This window comes from Bufo gargarizans, chromosome 9 (genome assembly GCF_014858855.1).
Source record: "Bufo gargarizans isolate SCDJY-AF-19 chromosome 9, ASM1485885v1, whole genome shotgun sequence".
NCBI classification, from domain to species: domain Eukaryota; kingdom Metazoa; phylum Chordata; class Amphibia; order Anura; family Bufonidae; genus Bufo; species Bufo gargarizans.
In genome coordinates, this window is record NC_058088.1 from 31,824,143 (window position 1) to 31,843,537 (window position 19,395).

The following is a 19,395-nucleotide window of genomic DNA, read 5'->3' on the forward strand; positions in this document are numbered from 1 at the left end:
AAAATGTAGATTTTTTTCAAAGGTTTTTTATTTTTTATCAGTAGCAAATAAAAAAAGCATACAAAGTTAGTGTTGCTGTAATCGTATTGAGCCACAGAATATGGACCTTATGTCATTTTTAGTGCCCAGTAAATGCCGTATTATCAAAACCCAAAAAATCTTGTCGAAATTGTGTGTTTTTATAATTTTTTATATTCACCCCCACAAAGAATTTTGTTCCCGTTTTCCAATACAAGACATAGCAAATGAAATGGTACTATTAATATAAATACAACTTATTGCACAAAAAAATAAGCTCTCATATAGCTATGTGAACAGAAAATTAAAAAAGTTATGGCTATTGGAATGTGGGGCCGAAAAAAAAAAAATGCAAAAATAGGCCCAGTACTTAAGGGGTTAATGAGCCCCTGTCAGCATGATCAACCCTATTAAACCAGACACATTGCCTGGCAGGGTGGATCATGCTGATCAAATCGATTCCTTATGTATCTTTGTAAGTTGCAGCATTGTGAAGATGAGGATTTTTATGCAAATCAGGCAGTTGAAGCACCAATGGGTGGGCTGTAGTGCTTCAAGCACTGCTATAGCCACACCCCTAGTGCTCATTACTCTCCTCCTCCCCTTTGATTGACATGGCTAATAGTACTGTCTAATGGTGCCTATGCTGTGACTCACAAATAATCTTTGGTGGTCCAGCATTAATATGTTATATGGAGTCATTGGTGTCAGTGTGTTTTATCAATATCATACATTCCCCTGGGAATACATGATTTGGATAATAAGTTGTGGCTTATATGTATGTGATTATTGGTAGCAGTGGAGCCTCTACTTGGCGAAAGTGCAGGCCATTTGAGGTACCCCAGTCTCCAGCAACTGTTCCCTAATAATACGACCTCGATGAGCTGGCGCTTTGTCGTTAGTGTTGAGCGCGATTATTCGAATCACGAATTTTAATAGCGAATATTTAGAATATAGTGCTATATATTCGTATTCGTGAATAGTGTTGAATATTCTAATTGCGAATTTATCGGGAATATATTAGATTGCCAATTTTTGCAATCAAGTAAACAATGACTGGAGAGCACGAATTCTTGTATTTGCAAATTTATGGCGAATATTCTAATATTGCCTATGCCGCTCATCACTATTTGTTGTCTAGGAAGATGAAATTAGGCCTGTGTTGTTCATGGAGAGGCACAATGACTGGATAAATGATGTTCTTCAAGTAGTATGGGCTTGTCACTGTACCATTCGCAAAGTGTAGGGTAGTTCTGTATTGACTAGACACACCTGCCCACCCTGTAACACCACCACCAAAGACTGATGCAGTGGCTGATACATAGCACACTCCTTGACGTCTCAAACATTGTTGGCAGCCATCATTTCTGCTCAGCATTAATTGACTTTCATCAGTGAACAGCACTGAGGACCACTGGTCCCTCGTTCAGTGTAGATGCTCCCTGGCCAATACAAGATGATGACGCCTGTGCCTGGTAGTGTGGTCAGGTACACTTGCAGGTCGTCTAGCACGCAGTCCTTGCCAATGTAAACAGTTATGAATGATATGTCTTGAAATTTGGGTGCCTCTCACCTCCCTTAAATGTGCCTGGAGCTCTATGGAACTTATTATCCTGTTCTACAGGCCATTGCTCACAATAACAAGGTCATCCGTGTGGGATGTGGCCAATGGATGTCCACTTCTATGCCTTTCTGTGACTCTTCCAGTCACTCTGTATCTCTGTTGCAACCTGCTGGTGACGCTCGGTGACACTCTAAGCTCAGTGGCCACTTCTGTCTGAGAACATCCTACTTAAAGCCTCTCAATGGTGAGGTACTGTTGATCAATTGTTAGGCGTCGTCTTGGTCTTATGATGTCAAAATGTCAACAGCATGATGAGGAGGACTGTTTAAATAGCAATTGTAATTGAACCAGGAAATTTATTGGGTGATTCATAGATCAAAAACCTGTTGTGAATTTTGCCGTTAAGCTCCTTGTTAGAGAACAGCAAGTTGTGCAAAAAGTAGTGAAACATTGAACAGCTGAACATGTGCATTCAAAAGCTTAGAGAAGGCAATTTCCCCTTTAAAGGATAGAGTGCATTTTAGGTTCATCCTGAAATTTCACCCACAAGCCAAATATCTCTAACTTTTTCTGGGGAGTATATTTTTATAACTGCTTCCTTAACAAACCGAAACATGCTTTTTTACAAGATCTTTTTGCAGTTCAGCAGAATCGCAGTTTTCAGCTATGTCACTACACTGCCTCAGAGAAAATATTACAAACTAAAGAAAAAAACATGATTTATCATTACCTTTCTGCAGAAATGGGAAATGCAGTCTTTAATGCTAATAGATACATTTCACATCAAGTTCACTTCCCCTTTAAGGGCACAGGCTTTGAGTTTCCAGATTACGGTGTGTGACTGGGCGTGTTGCTTGGGGAGGTCCATGCAGGCACATTATTTAGTCTCCAGTCTCCGCAGATCATAGTATTTGCCTCTTGCCAAGCACAGATGTGGATTTGTCTGCTTGTGTAACTTTCGCTAGTCTTTCAGCATTCCACTTCTCTTCTGCGGCATGTGCTAATCTCTGACCAAATTAAGACCTGTAGCCTGCAAGAACTGACTGGGTAAGTCAACGAGATGTTCACTTATATGCACTTCTGAAATGCTTAAAACTTACAGACTATATGATAGGTAATTGCTGATCTTTCGTCAGGGCTCATTCACACTTTTGTGTTACAAATCTGAATTATTGTTCATTTGTTTTCTTTTCATTGAAAAGACAGTGCCAATATAGTCAAAATGATTTATTTTTCTCATTGAAGTATGTTTTTATGGCACATTTTATTTTTAAACACACAGCAAGTTCTAACAGATCCTCATACAGTATGTACTGTATTTTATAGAATTCAATGGTATTGCATGAAAAAATGCACGCTGAGTGTTTACTTATTCACTTTTTTCATTTCCATATTTTCCATTTATTTTTGTAACACTAACAAAAAAAAAAAAAAAGACCAAAAATGAACCAAATATGGATCAAAATTTACACCTTGTAGCAAAAGACGGAATAAAAACATATACAATATGCAGGAAAAAATGGGATGAATTTTTAAAAAAATCCATATTGCACATTTGTATTTGCGTCAGTGTCGTAGGTCTCTTTCAGACAGTGATACGAAATGAGGGTCTGATGGTTTTGCATGCAGGTTTAATCGGTTTTGCCTGCTATGGCGTTATGTTTCAGGTTTTTTTCTGTCCGCATTGCATGCGTTTAAAAAAAAAAGAAAATACTCAGCATCTCCTAGCAACCATCAGTGAAAAAGACATTGCAACTGGATGCCTTTCATTTTTCATGCTGCCCCATTCACTTCCATGAAAAATGGACAATATAGAACGTGATGCGATCATTCCTGAACGCAAAGGTTATCAGTGACAAATGATGCTCATGTGCATAGCGCCATTGAGAATAAATGGATCAGGATTCAGTTCAGATGCTGTCTGTTCGCAGAACGCATCCGGAAAACTCTGTCGTGAGAAATTAGCCTAAGTGTAAGGCTGGGTTCACACCTGAGCATATTCGATAAGCGCCGTTTACAGGCGTTTTTATCGGGCATTTTTGAGACGTATTTTGGGGCGTTTTTGTATTTTGGAAACGCTCGTCGTACGCGCGTTCTTGCTATTGACCACAGAGGTGTACAATGAAAAACAGAGGTGTTACGCGCGACAATACGCCCCAAAGAAGCTCCTGTACTTCTTGGGGTGTAGGGCGTTTTATAGCCCATTCGTACGCGCTGTAAAACGCTCAGGTGAGAACCATGCCCATAGGAAAACATTGGTTTTTGCCTGTTGAGAGTTTTACAAATGCTCAGGTGTGAACCCAGCCTAAAGGACTCCTAAGGCTGGTCGTACACATGAGTTGAAAACTCGTTTGGCCAACAACAATCGCTCTTGGTCCTCCTATGCATATGCATGCTTGGCTTGGCTGAGCATGCACATATAGTACTGGCAGACTTCTCTGGTGGCTGCTTATCTCCACACTAAAAAGTGGATTGGGCAATTGAATTCAACCATCCTAGTCCTTATATCTCTGACATCAGCTGTCGAATGAGAGGCTACCATACATATTAGATAGTTGGCCAAACCCCCAAAATCGGCATGCTGAGCCAATACACATCTAATATGTCCAGCCGGCTTAGGAGCTGTGCTGTTCCGTCTATTACAGTCTGCTACTATGAACTGTGTTCACATGCGGTCCTGAAGTCGGTGGCTCATGCGGGCAGCACAGTGGCCCATTTGTAAGCAAAGTTGCTTTGCATCAGGTACATATGTTCTTTCTGTGTTCCCATAACTCCATTAGGGCTCATGCAGTCCGCAAATCACGGATCCGCAAAACACAGATCCCGGCTGAGTTCAAGGCACTATTTTTTTGTTGACTTCTGTTAAAATGTCCTAACCTTGTCCGCAAAACGGACAATAGGACATGTTCTATATTTTTTCTGGGCCGCGGAACCGACAGGTGGATGTGGACAGCACACAGGTGTGCTGTCTACATCTTTTCCGGTCCGGATTCAATCCAAAAGAAACGCGGATCGAATGCGGATCAAAACTATGGCCGTGTGCACGAGCCCGTATTATCATTACCGCCTGTTGCTTGCATAGTTTGCAAAATCTGCTGATTTCTCAGATTTTCTATACATGAAAACGAATGGACTTGTGTGGAACAGGGGATATCTGAACTGAAAGGGGTTTCAGCAAATTCAACTTCATTCTATGTATGATGGAAGTTATGCAATTTTCTAATATACTTTCCGGGTCATTTGCTTTATTCTTTTTTTAATATTGTGGCTTGCTGCCATTTAATGGCGTCCTTCAGTGTTGACTTCCAGAGCTGAAAATCTGACCTGGTCCTATGTCGGAAATACAGGTGCACGGCTCATCGCAGAGACGCAGTTCCAAAACCTGTACCGTCCCTGTAATGACCTGTGTGATCACCACATCTCCGGAACATATTTTCACCTCTGGAAGACAAGAATGAAGGGTCTGATTTTTTTTTATGGCGTTGTGAGGGTGAGACGCGGATGGGCCGGCGGCCAAGGCCCATTTATCACTATTTACACCAGAAAGTGGTGCAAATAATGACTGAAATCGATGGCAGCTCCGAGCTGCCAGAGGAGGCATATTATTTATGATGAGGCTTTCACACCAGCGTATTGAGAACCGTCAGTATTCTGGCTCAGGATTGATGATATACCATCAGTATTGTCATCAGTATTGTTTCAGGATTTCATCAGGATTTCCATGTGCATTTCTTCCTTCCTTCATCATCTCATGCACTGCACAGACTGTAATGTGCGTATTTGGAAACAAATCCGAACAAAACCGGACATGCTGCAGATTTCAAATACTGACGGAAATGATATGCCCATGTGAATAGCTCCATTCATTAACATTAGCAGCAGACTCCGGGACATAAAATCCGGACTATAGACGGATTGCAAATATGCTTGTATGAAAGAGGCCTATCTTGTCATAAATTAGATGCAACCTTAGATGCAGGCCTTGCATCATCGTGCGGGTGGTGCGCGATGACATCATCACACCGCCTGTGTGCGCTCCTGAGACACGCTGCAGGTGGTCACAATGACATAATAGCTTTGCGATCACCTGCGCCATTTAACCGCCTTATAGGTTTCAGTCTGTGAGGGTACCAGCCACAGTCTAAGGGCACATTCACACGACTGCGCCGTGTTTTACACCAGGAAAATTGCGGATGCCGCCCGCATGCGTTCCGCAATTTGCAGAACGGAATGGGCGGCCCATTATAGAAATGCCTATTCTTGTCCACAATTGCTCTATATTTTTTGAGGGGCCGCAGAATGGAACGACGGATGCGGACAGCACACGGTTGTGTGAATGAGCCTCTATACTGTTGTCTATGACTGGCCAGGTGCACTGTACTGCAGTCAATGACCGACAGCAGCATCGGATCATAATAAACACCAAATAAAACACCTTACAATGGAGCTCCACTCTTGACAAACATCCTCTATATCAAAATGACCGTTATAGAAAGGGGACATACAGTAATTTAGAAAAAAAAAAGGTATTTTAGTTGCACTTTGTGCTAGTAAAAAAAATATGGAAAACAGTAATTCTATTTTTCCAATAATTTTTTTTTTTTAAATATACTAAAATAAAAATGACATAAAACTTAAGCACCATATATAACTGAAAAATTTACATAATCAAACGGGAAAAAAAATGGATACTGTGCCTGGTCAGGAAGGGGGGTAAATGGGGGTAAACTGGTTAAAGGGCATCTATCAGCAGATTTGTACCTATGACACTGGCTGACCTGTTACATGTGCACTTGGCAGCTACAGGCATCTGTGTTAGTCCCATGTCCATATGTGTCCGCATTGCTGAGAAAAATTATGTTTTAATATATGCAAATGAGCCTTCAGGAGCAACGGGGGCGTTGATGTTACTCCTAGAGGCTCTGCTCTCTCTCTAGACCTGACTTCTCCTAAAGTGAATCAAAGTGGAAAGGCCGTGGCAGTTGCAGAGAGAGCTGAGCCTCTAGGTGTAACAACAACGCCCCCGTTGCTCCTGAAGGCTCATTTGCATATATTAACACTTTGTTTATCTCAGCAGTAGTGTTGATCGCAAATATTCTAATTGCTTGTGGGCCAATTAGAAGGCTGCAATATCTTTGACTTTAGGAGTAGTGTTGATCGCAAATGTTCGTATCGCAAATGTTTTATTGCAAAAAATTTATCGAGAATTCTCCGATTGCCAATTTTCGCAATCAAGAGAATAATGACTGGAGATCATGAATTTGCAAATATATGACGATATTCGCGAAATATTACGAATTCGAATATTGCCCCTGCTGCTCATCACTGCTCAGCAGTGCAGGCACATATGAACATGGGACCAACACAGATGCCTTCAGCTGCCAAGTGCACATGTAACAGGTCAGCCAGTGTCATAGGTACAAAACTGCTGACAGATGCCTTTTAAATGTCCCTCTTTTTGACTTAGGAAATAAAAGTGCAATAATAAACTTAGTAAATTGCCCTAGAAATTATGCAGTTTTCTTTTTACCCCTACTTTAATCATTTGGTGCAATTTGGACCTTAAAATTCTAAAACTAAAAAACTATCCAAGTGTATAGATAGGCATGAAAAAAACAATCTTTCATACTGTGAATAGAAATTCCTCATCCTTTGCCATCCAAGTTGAGAGGTATACCATTCCCTTGCAGAGCTGGGCTCCTGGGTGTGAAACTGCCAACATGTGCACGGAGTTTGTATGCTCTCCCCCGGGTTGTGCTTCCTTCTCGTCCTTTTCAAAAACATCCTAATGGTTTACTGGATTCCTATTTACAGTAACTGACCTTACTGGGTGTTTGATTCAGATTGGGAAATTAGATTGTGAGCCCTGATACCAATCTATGCACAGCATAAAACGTTGACACTATATACGCAAGAGGAAAAGCATACTGTAGTAAGTACTAACTTGGCGACCTGCCACCAGAAACAGAATCTGACATCTCAACACTCAAATGACTGTGAGAACTTCATCGCACAGTAGGTCAGATTGGAGCATTTGCAGTAGTCAGATTACTGGTGTGAATTGTACCATATAACTGGCGCACCGTATATGTTTTAGACACTGCTCAAAAGTGTCTAGAAAAAAGGGGCACATGTCACTATGTTACTATGTTAGCTAAGGCTCCTTTCACATCACCGTTTCTCCTTTCCGTTCTCCGGCTGCATGCAGGACTTTCATCTCCGCTCAAAAATCATATTCTGAGCGGACCCTGAACGGACCCCATTATAGTCTATGGGGTCTTTAGGCTCCGTTACGCTCAGTTAGGTCTCAGTTATCTGCAGAATCCGTCCTTTCCGTTCTCCTGCTCCTCAACAGAGCTGGAGAACGGAAAGGAGAAAAAGTGATGTGAAAGGAGCCTAAGTGAAGTCCTAAAATGCGCCAAATTTGTTAACAATGAGAAACACAGATGGCTAGAGATGAGCGAAGTATTGAACATTTTGATTTGGCTGGTTCACCTAATTTTACCAAAAAAAATTGCTTTGTGATAAATTACTTTGCCAGGAATCGTATTCCTTTTTAAGTAGAGAGTGTGTAACGACCCAGGGTGGCATTACCACTTCTGCACCCTGCTACTATCTCTAATGGGCTAACAAAGCGTCATCTTATGTATTTTGTTCAGGTCCTATACACTGTGCATTCCTAATCTGTTTGCAACTGTAATGTTTAAATGTAATGTGCCTGGTTCACCAGCAGGTGGCAGCAAACACGTCAGAGCTATAGTTTGATAGAATGAAGCTTTCTATTCCATTCTAGCCCCCCTGGAGAGAAGTGGGCGAGTCCTACTTCCTGCAGGAAGGGTGGGTCCCAGTTTCTAGTTAGTTTAGCTTACCCCCTGCTAGGGGAAGGTGTGCAGGGGCATGTCTCTGCTAGACATGCCCCAGCCAGCCAGAGCACCCTCAGCTTTGCTGGCCATGGAGGCCAAAGCTTGAAGCCTCAGGAGCCTGGAGAAAAGTTCCCTAGCCTAATCTAGAGACAGACCATACAAAGAAAAGTGCAGCATACAAGAAGAAGCAAAGTCATACAATCATCCTATCAGTACAGAAGAGCCAGAGAGAAACAGAGATGTAGCAGAGTCGAGCTTGCCTGCCAATTTTAATGCTAAAGCCTGCTGGGACCATGACAAAGTCTGTAAACCGTTTTTGGGAACGTTTATGCAAAGTAAAGCTGCTGTTCAACTACATACAAGGTCTGGACTCAATCTTTCTTTCAAATCCCTCAATTATTCTCCCTAGTTATTGCTTCGGAGCCAAAGTCTGGGGTCCAGCCGTATCTAGGTAGGAACATCGTGACACACATAAAGGGACATTTTAGGCCGCACTATACCACTCGGCATTCCTACACCTGGATCACATTATAGAGGGCCCTAGGGGGAGGCGCTCGTTGCATGTGCAATGACAGGGACCAGCCCCTGGTCATTGAACCCCTCAGATACCGTGTTCATACCTGATCGTGGCATCTGACAGTAATAATAAAGTGTAACATTTTTTTTTTAATTTTCAAAAATCATACTTACCTCCTCCGTCTGATCGTGAAGAGTTAGCTGCCACCATCTTGATTGGTGTGGTGATGTCATTATATCAGCCAACGTAGTGACATCATATGTCACTGCAGACAGGATTTTGTGCAAGATCTTCAATCAAGATGGCGGCGGTCGACTGTTCACACTCAAACGAAGAAGGTAAGTATGATTTATTTTTTCTAGATTTTTTTTTTATCGCCATTCAGGCAAAATCAATTCGCTACCATGAAGCACGAGGAAATTCAGCTTCATGGCGAATAAAATTTTCCCTGAAATTCAGATCGAAGCCCACTTTGTGAACTTGGATTTGCTGGACACTAGAAGTGGCACGTCTCTCTAATTTCCTTTGCTCTCTTGCAAAGAACGAGAGAGAGGAGAAGGTGATCATAGAGTAAGTATGTACAGGAGGAAGAACCCTGGTGGGTTACAGGTATGTAGTCTGTGCCACCTGTATTTGTTGTATGTGACTGGGCACAACTCCAGTGAAGGCTTTATAGCAATGGCGGGACGGTGCAGCCGATGCTATCTGGAAGTAGGGAGAAGAATTGCACAGGAATGAGCAGCAGTATGGTATCTGCCACATCTATGGATGGATAGTCATTGACGGTCGTGTCTTGTGCCTACTGACTATCCATCCAGAGACTTGGCAGATACCCTACCCAAAGCCATAACTTTTTTTTTTTTACTCACACAGACGTTTGAGGGCTTTTCTTTTACCGTATTTTTCATCCAATAAGACGCACCGGCCCATAAGACGCCGTCATTCTTCCTGCCGTCAGCCACAGCACAGCCAGCAGCAGAGGACCAGGAAGCGGTGAGTACAGAGCCCAGGAAGCGCTCATTAGTATTCGCCCCATAAGATACAGTGACTTTTTCCAGTTTTTCTGCCAGTTTCCTTTTTCTGCCAGTTTTATGGCTTAATTTTACTATAATACCAAATGTATATAGTTTTCTTGTGTTTGAATACATTTAAAAATATATAAAATCTTTGAAAAAAGCTGTTTTATTTTCGTTGCATTGCAGTATTCTGACCCCCATACACATTTTTTTACACAAATTTTTTATTCAAGATTTGTTCACAAACAGATACAGAAAGGGAACAAAACCACATAACACTGAAAGAACAGAAAACGTGGCATTTGGCATAAAACTTGACACTCCTAGAATTGTCTAAAAAATCTCCATAGAGATGTCCATAGTGATAATCATAAGTGTAAATAAGAAATTATAGGATTAGCAGAGCACAAGAATTATAATAAAGAGTCAGGTCATGTGGCTGCATAAGTACCAGAGAGCCACATCATCCAATGGGTATGAGATTTTACCCTGGTCAGTGCAAAGATGAACTCATAATGCATATGTAGATTCAACAACTGAATGATCTCTTAATGGCCTGGTAAAATGGGGGAGTCTCCAATTTCGAGCCATCAGTTTGCGAGTTAGCAGTAAGGATATGGGAAACTAACCATGTGCCACATGCTGGGATAACATCCAAACAAATAGAAACATAGAATGTGTCAGCAGATAAGAACCATTTGGCCCATCTAGTCTGCCCAATATACTGAATACTATGGATAGCCCTTGGCCCTATCTTATATGAAGGATGGCCTTATGCCTATCCCATGCATGATTAAACTCCTTCACTGTATTTGCAGCTACCACTTCTGCAGGAAGGCTATTCCATGCATCCACTACTCTCTCAGTAAAGTAATACTTCCAGATATTACTTTTAAACATTTGCCCCTTTAATTTAAAACTATGTCCTCTTGTAGCAGTGTTTCTTCTTTTAAATATTCTCTCCCCTTTAACCTTGTTGATTCCCTTTGTGTATTTAAAAGTTTCTATCATATCCCCTCTGTCTCGTCTTTCTTCCAAGCTATACATGTTAAGGTCCTTTAATCTTTCCTGGTAAGTTTTATCCTGCAATCCATGTACTAGTTTAGTAGCTCTTCTCTGAACTCTCTCCAAAGTATCAATATCCTTCTGGAGATATGGTCTCCAGTACTGCGCACAATACTCCAAATGAGGTCTCACTAGTGCTCTGTAGAGCGGCATGAGCACCTCCCTCTTTCTACTTGTAATGCCGCTCCCTATACACCCAAGCATTCTGCTGGCATTTCCTGCTGCTCTATGACATTGTCTGCCTACCTTTAAGTCTTCTGAAATAATGACCCCTAAATCCCTTTCCTCAGATACTGAGGTTAGGACTGTATCACTGATTTTATATTCTGCTCTTGGGTTTTTACGTCCCAGGTGCATTATCTTGCACTTATCAACATTAAATTTCAGTTGCCAGATTTTTGACCATTCCTAAATCCTTTTCCATTTGGTGTATCCCTCCAGGAACATCAACCCTGTTACAAATCTTTGTGTCTTCAGCAAAAAGACACACCTTACCATTGAGGCCTTCTGCAATTTCGCTGATAAAGATATTAAACAATATGGGTCCCAGAACAGATCCCTGAGGTACCCCACTGGTAACAAGACTATGGTCTGAATTAGGGATCGACCGATATAGATTTTTTAGGGCCGATACCGATACCGATAATTTGTGAACTTTCAGGCCGATAGCCGATAATTTATACCGATATTCTGGGAATTTTTATTTTTGAAAAAATAATAATAAATTCCCACAAATCTGCTGAAAATTAATGTTTATTGTTAATGTGTAGTTTTTTTTTTGTAAATCTTTCTTTTTCATTTATACTTAATATTTTGGTGTTTTATTTTTGTAACTTTTTTTTTTTTACTAACTTTTAGCCCCCTTAGGGATTAGAACCCTTGTCCTTTTCACCCTGATAGAGATCTATCAGGGTGAATAGGAGCTCACACTGTCCCTGCTGCTCTGTGCTTTGTGCACACAGCAGCATGGAGCTTACTATGACAGCCAGGGCTTCAATAGCGTCCTGGCTGCCATGGTAACCGATCGGAGCCCCAGGATTACACTGCGCCACCAATGCTTAATACTGGAATACTGGGGGGGGGGAGGCGCACTGCGCCGCCAATGCTTAATACTGGGGGGGAGGGGGGGCGCACTGCGCCACCAATGTCTAATACTGGGATTGGGGGGGGGTGCACTGCACCACCAATGAAGATTAAAGGGGTTGTCCAAGTTATATTTCTTGATGACCCGGCACCCCCTCCGATCAGCTGTTTGAAGAGGAGACTCGCACGGTGTCAGCGCTGCCTCCTCTTCACTGTTTACCTTCTAGCCGTTGCATCTGCAGTGGTGAGCAGGTGTAATTACACCCAAGCCTTCCTATTGAAATGAATAGGAAGGCTTGGGTGTAATTACACCTGCTCACCACTGCAGATGCAACGGCTAGAAGGTAAACAGTGAAGAGGAGGCAGCGCTGACACCGTGCGAGTCTCCTCTTCAAACAGCTGATCGGAGGGGGTGCCGGGTGTCGGACCCCCTCTGATCTGATATTGATGACCTATCCTGGGGATAGGTCATCAATAAATATAACTTGGACAACCCCTCTCTCATTTATTCATATACAGGAGGCGGGAGCTGGCTGCAGAATCACATAGCCGGCTCCCGACCTCTATGAGCAGTAGCTGCGATCCGCGGCACCTGAGGAGTTAACTACCGCAGATCGCAGCTACCGCTCATAGAGGCCGGGAGCCGGCTATGTGATCCTGCAGCTCCCGCCTCCTGTATATGAATAAATGTGAGATTAAGCTTCATTGGTGGCGCAGTGGCCATAGCTCCTCCCCTCCTCCTGTCCCCTCTCTCCTCATTGGCGGCAGCAGCAGCAGCACAGGGGGAGGAGACACTGCTTCCTTCTCCCCTGTGCTGCTAAGGGTAACACGGAGAGCGCTGTCAGCAGCGCGATCTGTGTTCCCCATACACTATCGGAATATCGGCAAAATAGATGCCGATACCGATAGTGTTCAAAATCCTGAATATCGGCCGATAATATCGGTAAATCCGATGATCGGTCGATCCCTAGTCTGAATATACTCTATTGACTACAACCCTCTGTTGCCTGTCCCTCAGCCACTGCCTAATCCATTTAACAATATGGGAGTCCAAGCACAAAGACTGTAATTTATTGATAAGCCTTCTATGTGGGACAGTATCAAAAGCCTTACTAAAGTCTAGATAAGCGATGTCTACTGCACCTCCGCCATCTATTATTTTAGTCACCCAATCAAAAAAATCTATAAGATTAGTTTGACATGATCTTCCTGAAGTAAACCCATGCTGTTTTTCATCTTTCAATCCATGGGATTTTAGATGTTCCACAATCCTCTCCTTGAGTATGGTTTCCATTAATTTCCCCACTATTGATGTCAGGCTTACTGGCCTATAGTTGCCCGATTCCTCCCTACTACCTTTCTTGTGAATGGGCACAACATTTGCTAATTTCCAATCTTCTGGGACGACTCCTGTTGCCAGTGATTGGTTAAATAAATCTGTTAATGGTTTTGCTAGTTCACCGCTGAGCTCTTTTAATAGCTTTGGGTGTATCCCATCAGGCCCCTGTGACTTATTTGTATTGATTTTAGACAGCTGACTTAGAACCTCTTCCTCTGTAAAGACACATGCATCAAAAGATTCATTAGTCTTCCTTCCTAACTGAGGTCCTTTTCCTTCATTTTCCTTTGTAAAAACTGAACAGAAGTATTCATTGAGGCAGTCAGCTAGTTCTTTATCTTCTTTCATATACCTTCCTTCTTTTGTGTTTAATTTGGTAATTCCTTGTTTTAGTTTCCTTTTTTCATACCCAAAATAGTCAATTCCAGGGTAAAAGAAAGAGAGAGCCGTGACCTTCGACCATAAGGGACAGACTGAGAGACAATAGCACCACATGTGCAATGGTGTTCCCTTAACATTTTTTTACATGACTAATGTAAAAAGTGAAAATCAGACATCATATAGTACATGACAACCTCTTTTTAGAACCAGTCTGATACCTCACACGGATCCAGACATCTTTTCATTCATTGCTCAGCTAGATTTATATCAAGCTGGTAGCTCAAGGGGAGTGACTTTTCTGCTGCAGCTAAGGGGGCGTGTCTCAGCTCTCCCTATCACAGCTCAGGAGGCAGTTGAAGGATGAAACTGAGCATGTGCGGCCATCTCAGTGTGCTGGACAAAGAAATAAAAAGAAAGAAGAAACAGCAGGTGGCGCTATACAGATACATTTTATTGAATAACAGAGTGGCTATGCAAAATTTTTAATTACATACAATAACAGAAGTATTCAGATACAGGTGCTGGTTTGAAAACTGTAGAATATTTTTCATGGGACAACCCCTTTACAGTGCAAGTCCACTTTGTCGTCATCAGTTAAAGGAATATATGGGCAATTCAGTCAGGGGTCAAATACAAGCACAACTGATTTTTTCTGTTTTCTTCCGCATGATGGATGCAATAAGAGCGCATTACCATCCAATATAGGGCTGATTTTTATTCCGAAAGGGAAAATGATAGTCGTAACTCCTGTTCCCACTTCCCCTTTACACTGCCTGATATTCGCCTCGTTTAAAGGTGCAGCTGATTACCCGATGAACGAGATGAATGCTCATTCATTGAGTAATAGCTCTGTGGTGCGGTCACCTAAATTATCATTTGTTGGCAGCAGATCATGATTTCTAAACAGCACTCTGTTGCTCACAAACAATGATTCTGTATGGAGATGAGCAATTGCATTAGCGATCACCCCTCCTCATACTGTGGAAGAGATCACTGCATGTAAATTGAGAGGTCATCTCCACTTCCTTCCCAACAATTGTCTGCTGCATTGAGCAGTGTAAAGGGGCCATAAAGGTGGATTTCCACAGCCCAAATATCTGACCAATTATCGGGAATGAGCATTCCTATAAACGCTCATTCCAGATATTCTGCCCGTCTAAAGGTGCAGCAGATCACCCAATGAACGAGCGAAGCCCTTGTTCATCTAGTAAAATGATCGGAGGTGCGGACACCCCAATCATTGTTCTCGGGCAGCAGATTGTGCTGTATAAACAGCAGTCTGCTGCCCAGGAACAATGATTTTGAATGAGAACAAGCGATAACAGTAGCGATCCCTCATCCTCATACTGTGGAGGAGATTGCTGCATGTAAATGCAGAGCTTCACCTCCACTTACCGAGCAGCCGACTGTCAGGAAGGAACGTTTTCTACCCGACAATCGGCTTCTCCTCAGAGCGTGTAAATGCGCCTTTACACATAAGGTTGTTTACTGAGGGTGGAAGAAGTTAGTAGAGCTTTATAGACAGTAGATAGGCCTCTGTGGGGGGCAACCCAAATGGAAAAAAGACTATTAAAAGGAGCAGACATGAGCTCGAATGTAGGGTTCTGTTTAGTAGAGAAAAGTGACCATAATTGAATGTATTACTAGAATAAAGACTTAGACAGGGAAAATGTTTTGTGTAAGGTCTCAAAGTCGATACCAGTAGCGTTGTTCACTCCTCTAGCAAGCCAGGTGGTAAGTGCTACATTAGAAATATGATATTCTAGCACGTCTAAAGGAAAATCGAAGATATCAAACAGTAACCTTGTTCTGGTATCGGACATATAGGACCAAACATATGTGCAGCTTGCATACTATACAGAGGAAAGTGATATGCAATAGGGGAGGCTGCTGGAAAGAGTCTATGGCCATGTTAACATCCCTGGTGAATGTTTCTGTTAGAGAATAGCCTTCCGGACTTCACCAGATTGGGCATTGCCGAATTATACCTTTTGAGTATAATGGCATCTGGCAGTGATCCGGCCGCTTCCGCCATAAATGTCAGGAAAAATACCTCTGCATGCCAGAGTTGTGAACATGGCCTAAGTGAGTTTCTTTTAGTAAAAGAGTCCTCTGTTTGTAACCATCTCTGGGGGCTAATTGGCCTCCACCGTTCCCTAACATGATCAACCAAACTAACAACATAATATTCATGCAAATCAGTGACTCCAAGTCCTCCATTTTTAATGGAAGGGTGAAGGGCTCGTTTATCAATTCCCTATATAAACTTCATCATATCAAACTGAAGCTGAGCAATTAGGGACTCGCAATGGGATACATCGAAATCTATACAATATTTTTGGAAGAATGAATATCTTCACAGCAAGGATGCTTGTAATCTAGGACAAACATAATACTGAATACCATTGATAATCTCATTTCAAGTCTTAACTTAGTGCTGATAATTAACAGCAACTAAATGCTTTACGGAAGGAGGTAATAAAATACCCAGATAAGCAAAGTGATCATCAGTCCATTAAAACTGATAAGTACGTTGGATATGACCTCTGGCGTCATCTGAGACACGGACAGGTAAAATATCAGATTGGGTTACAAATTGCAGAGAACCGCTCTAATAACTGATATACTGCCTCAGTCGGCAGTGAGTTGCCTTTATAGTTATAGCCACAAATGCTAGTTGGAGATGTACTTTAAAGGGAATGTAAAAAATGGCCTAATGCTTAAATCAAGTTTTTATGTTAAACTTTTTTTTTTGTGACTTTTTGGTGATTTTTTTATTTTATTTTCCATGTCCCTCTCTATATTTCAGAAATAATCCTAAAATAATGCACTCTTCACACTGGCCACTAGGCCTAAAAGTGTAAAGACTTCCTGTTCTTTGAGATCAGCCATATGGGCCAAAGACACAATGGACAGGAGGGGACCTCAATGACTTCTTAGATTTTTTAGGCATGCTCCGTGATCTGTGCAGAGGTCGGGGGGAGTAGATGAGCTGTGATATCACCTATTGCGAACGGTGGATTCTATGCTATCTACACAAAGGTGATAGCTCTCATGGTAATAATAAGATGACTGCTGATAAGCATGTTAGAAATTATCCCCTATCTACAGGATAACTATTAGATCAGTGGGGGTCCTACTACTGGGACCCCCACCGATCACGAGAACGGGGGTTCCAAACCCCCTGCATCCAACCTGAAATGAACAGAGAGGCCTGTCGGGCATGCGTGCAGCTGCTCCATTCATTTCTATGGGGATTCCATAGAACAACATAAAGTCAAAAGAATAGATGCTCCAGAATTGTTATTACATGGGGAATGCAAGTGGTTATTAAAATGGACATGTTCAACCCTGGGGACCTTTTCTGCAGACCCCCCAGCATAGCTGGACCCAAGGTGGTTGGGAATCATACTGACCCGATCCTCTCTATTGCTCTCCCTCAGGCGCTGAGCGTTCTGAGTCTCCCCGAGGGGCTGATACAGCCAATGTGTGGTAACAGCAGTGACATGTCACCCACTGGGTCACATGACAGAAGAGTGACATGGCACTACTGGGTCCACTTATTGGCTGCAGCGATCAGGTGACCTACGATGTTGGACTGGGGAGACCAAGCGCCGGGGATCAATTAAGTATGATTCCTACTTTGGGTCAAGTCATGCTGGGGGGGCGGAAGGGGGGGGGGGGGTCTACAGAAAAAAAAAAAAAAAACTTTTATTCATAATTATTTATTACTAACTTTAATGTAAACATTCTTCAGCTCCCTCTAGTGGTGACTGCAGTCAGAGTTTTATCATCTAACTCTGCATGGGTATGGGATTTGCAGCTCTGCATCAGAAAAAGAAGCGTGGACTATCTATCAACCCCTAATGACCCAGTCTATTTGGTAGTTAGGATTTGTCAAAAGCCATAACATTTTTATTTTCTTATCAATGTAGCTGTATGGGACTTCGAATGTCCAAGTGCACTCACTTGATTAGCATTCCAATGCGTGTAAGTGTGTGTTTTGTTTCCATTTTCTGTTATTGCCTTAAGGCATTAACATGTCTATCAATCCTGTGATTTCCATAATTCCACAGTTTTTCCTTCTTGGTGTTGCAATTTCAATGTTGAGAATTGTATTAACTTTATTAGCCTGGTTAATTTAGGGGGGTGTTTATGACAGGTTAGTCTTCCTTTAAATCTTCAGAGTTTCTGAACTTCTTTGTGGGGTATAGCAAAAGCTCTGTGAATTTGTTTCTAGATTCTTGTGTCATAGTCTAATCTATGAGTATTGGTTCTGCAGCGAACCGGACCGCAGGGGCAACACGTGAGCTACGGTGGGCCGAGTAGTAGTTTGTACTCACGGTTAGCAGAGCCTCCCTGGGCCGGCGTGCAGTGATGGGGAAGACAGCACTAAATCCTCTGGGCACTCTCTAGTACAGGGATCACCTGCCAGATGGTAGTTGAGGTGCCCTTGATGGTATAGGAGTTTAGGGTGCTTTTGAGGCTGGGACCCCGGTGTTCGTGACGCCAGCTTGTTAGGTGCAAAGAGTGGTGGTGGAAAAGATGCGGAGTCGGTTGTAATAAAACAGTTGAACTTTAATTAGATCACTTGTCTTCAGGTAGTCAGTACAGTTCATTTATATGGCATAAAGTTATGACTCAGATATTGGTTTAGCTGTAGTCCTTGTAACAGGCTTGGTAATTGTAGCTTGAGGAGTTTTCCTTGTCTCTATATCTGTCTATACTTTGTCCACACTTTAGCACTCAGGTGCTGAATATAATATCTCTTACTGGTCAGTAGCAATCCACAGGGTGGCTCCCTAATAGCAGGCATCAGTCTTCTGCTCCATTCTTTGAAAAGGAAGCTCACTGAAGAATTACGGTCCACTATGTCCATAGAGGCATGTGGTAAAGGTACTGTGGTAAAGGCTGTGTCCAGGTACTTTTAGATTCCTCCTGGTCACTGTTGCTTGTGAAGTCCTTTGGCTAATTTAGCTCTAACCTCCACTAGACTTTGTCTATATGCAGACTTAGACTCACTGGTCTGTGCTATGCTGCTGTAATTCTGTTCTCTATGCTCCCTTAGCTTGATCAGGGCCAAGGGGCTAAAATAGCAGCTACATTGTGGACTAGGCCTGTTCTGTTCCTCCATTAACTTCCTCAACTCAACTCTCCACTTGCTCTACAATTCCTAGACACCCCCCCAGATATATATAAGTGGCGCCAGAACCACCTAGGGGCGAATAGATGTAATAACACCCTAACAGCCTGGTAACTGGAATTACAGCTGGATGCCACAATACATTAAATACACATATGTCAAAAGTTTAAACACATAGTGGGACACTGCAGTTCTACTATGCTTCATTGCTGCTCGTATAGTAGTTGTATTTGCTGTGGATTCAGTTTTCTGTTTCGTGTTGATTTGTCTTGGCTATCTTTCTTGGTTATGTTGCAGAGCAGGGTCAGTGCTGCTGTATCATTCACCACTCTCTGAATACAATCACCATCTTCCATCTGCTCCATTGCCATCCTCATGTGCCAACCACTGACTGTCTGCATTCCAT

General features: G+C 42.4%; 1 protein-coding gene across 3 annotated transcripts in view; it reads left to right on the forward strand.

Annotated features, from left to right (window-relative positions):
- Window positions 1-2,474: 2,474 nt before the first annotated feature.
- The window catches only part of CYSLTR1 (cysteinyl leukotriene receptor 1), a 54,544-nt gene continuing 37,623 nt past the window's right edge, over window positions 2,475-19,395 (forward strand). For 2 of the 3 annotated variants that reach the window (XM_044305797.1, XM_044305800.1), the window contains exon 1: window positions 2,475-2,629. The gene's annotated coding sequence lies outside the window, so the exon portion shown is untranslated. The remainder of the gene's footprint in view (window positions 2,630-19,395) is intronic. The other variant, XM_044305798.1, reaches the window with a different exon arrangement.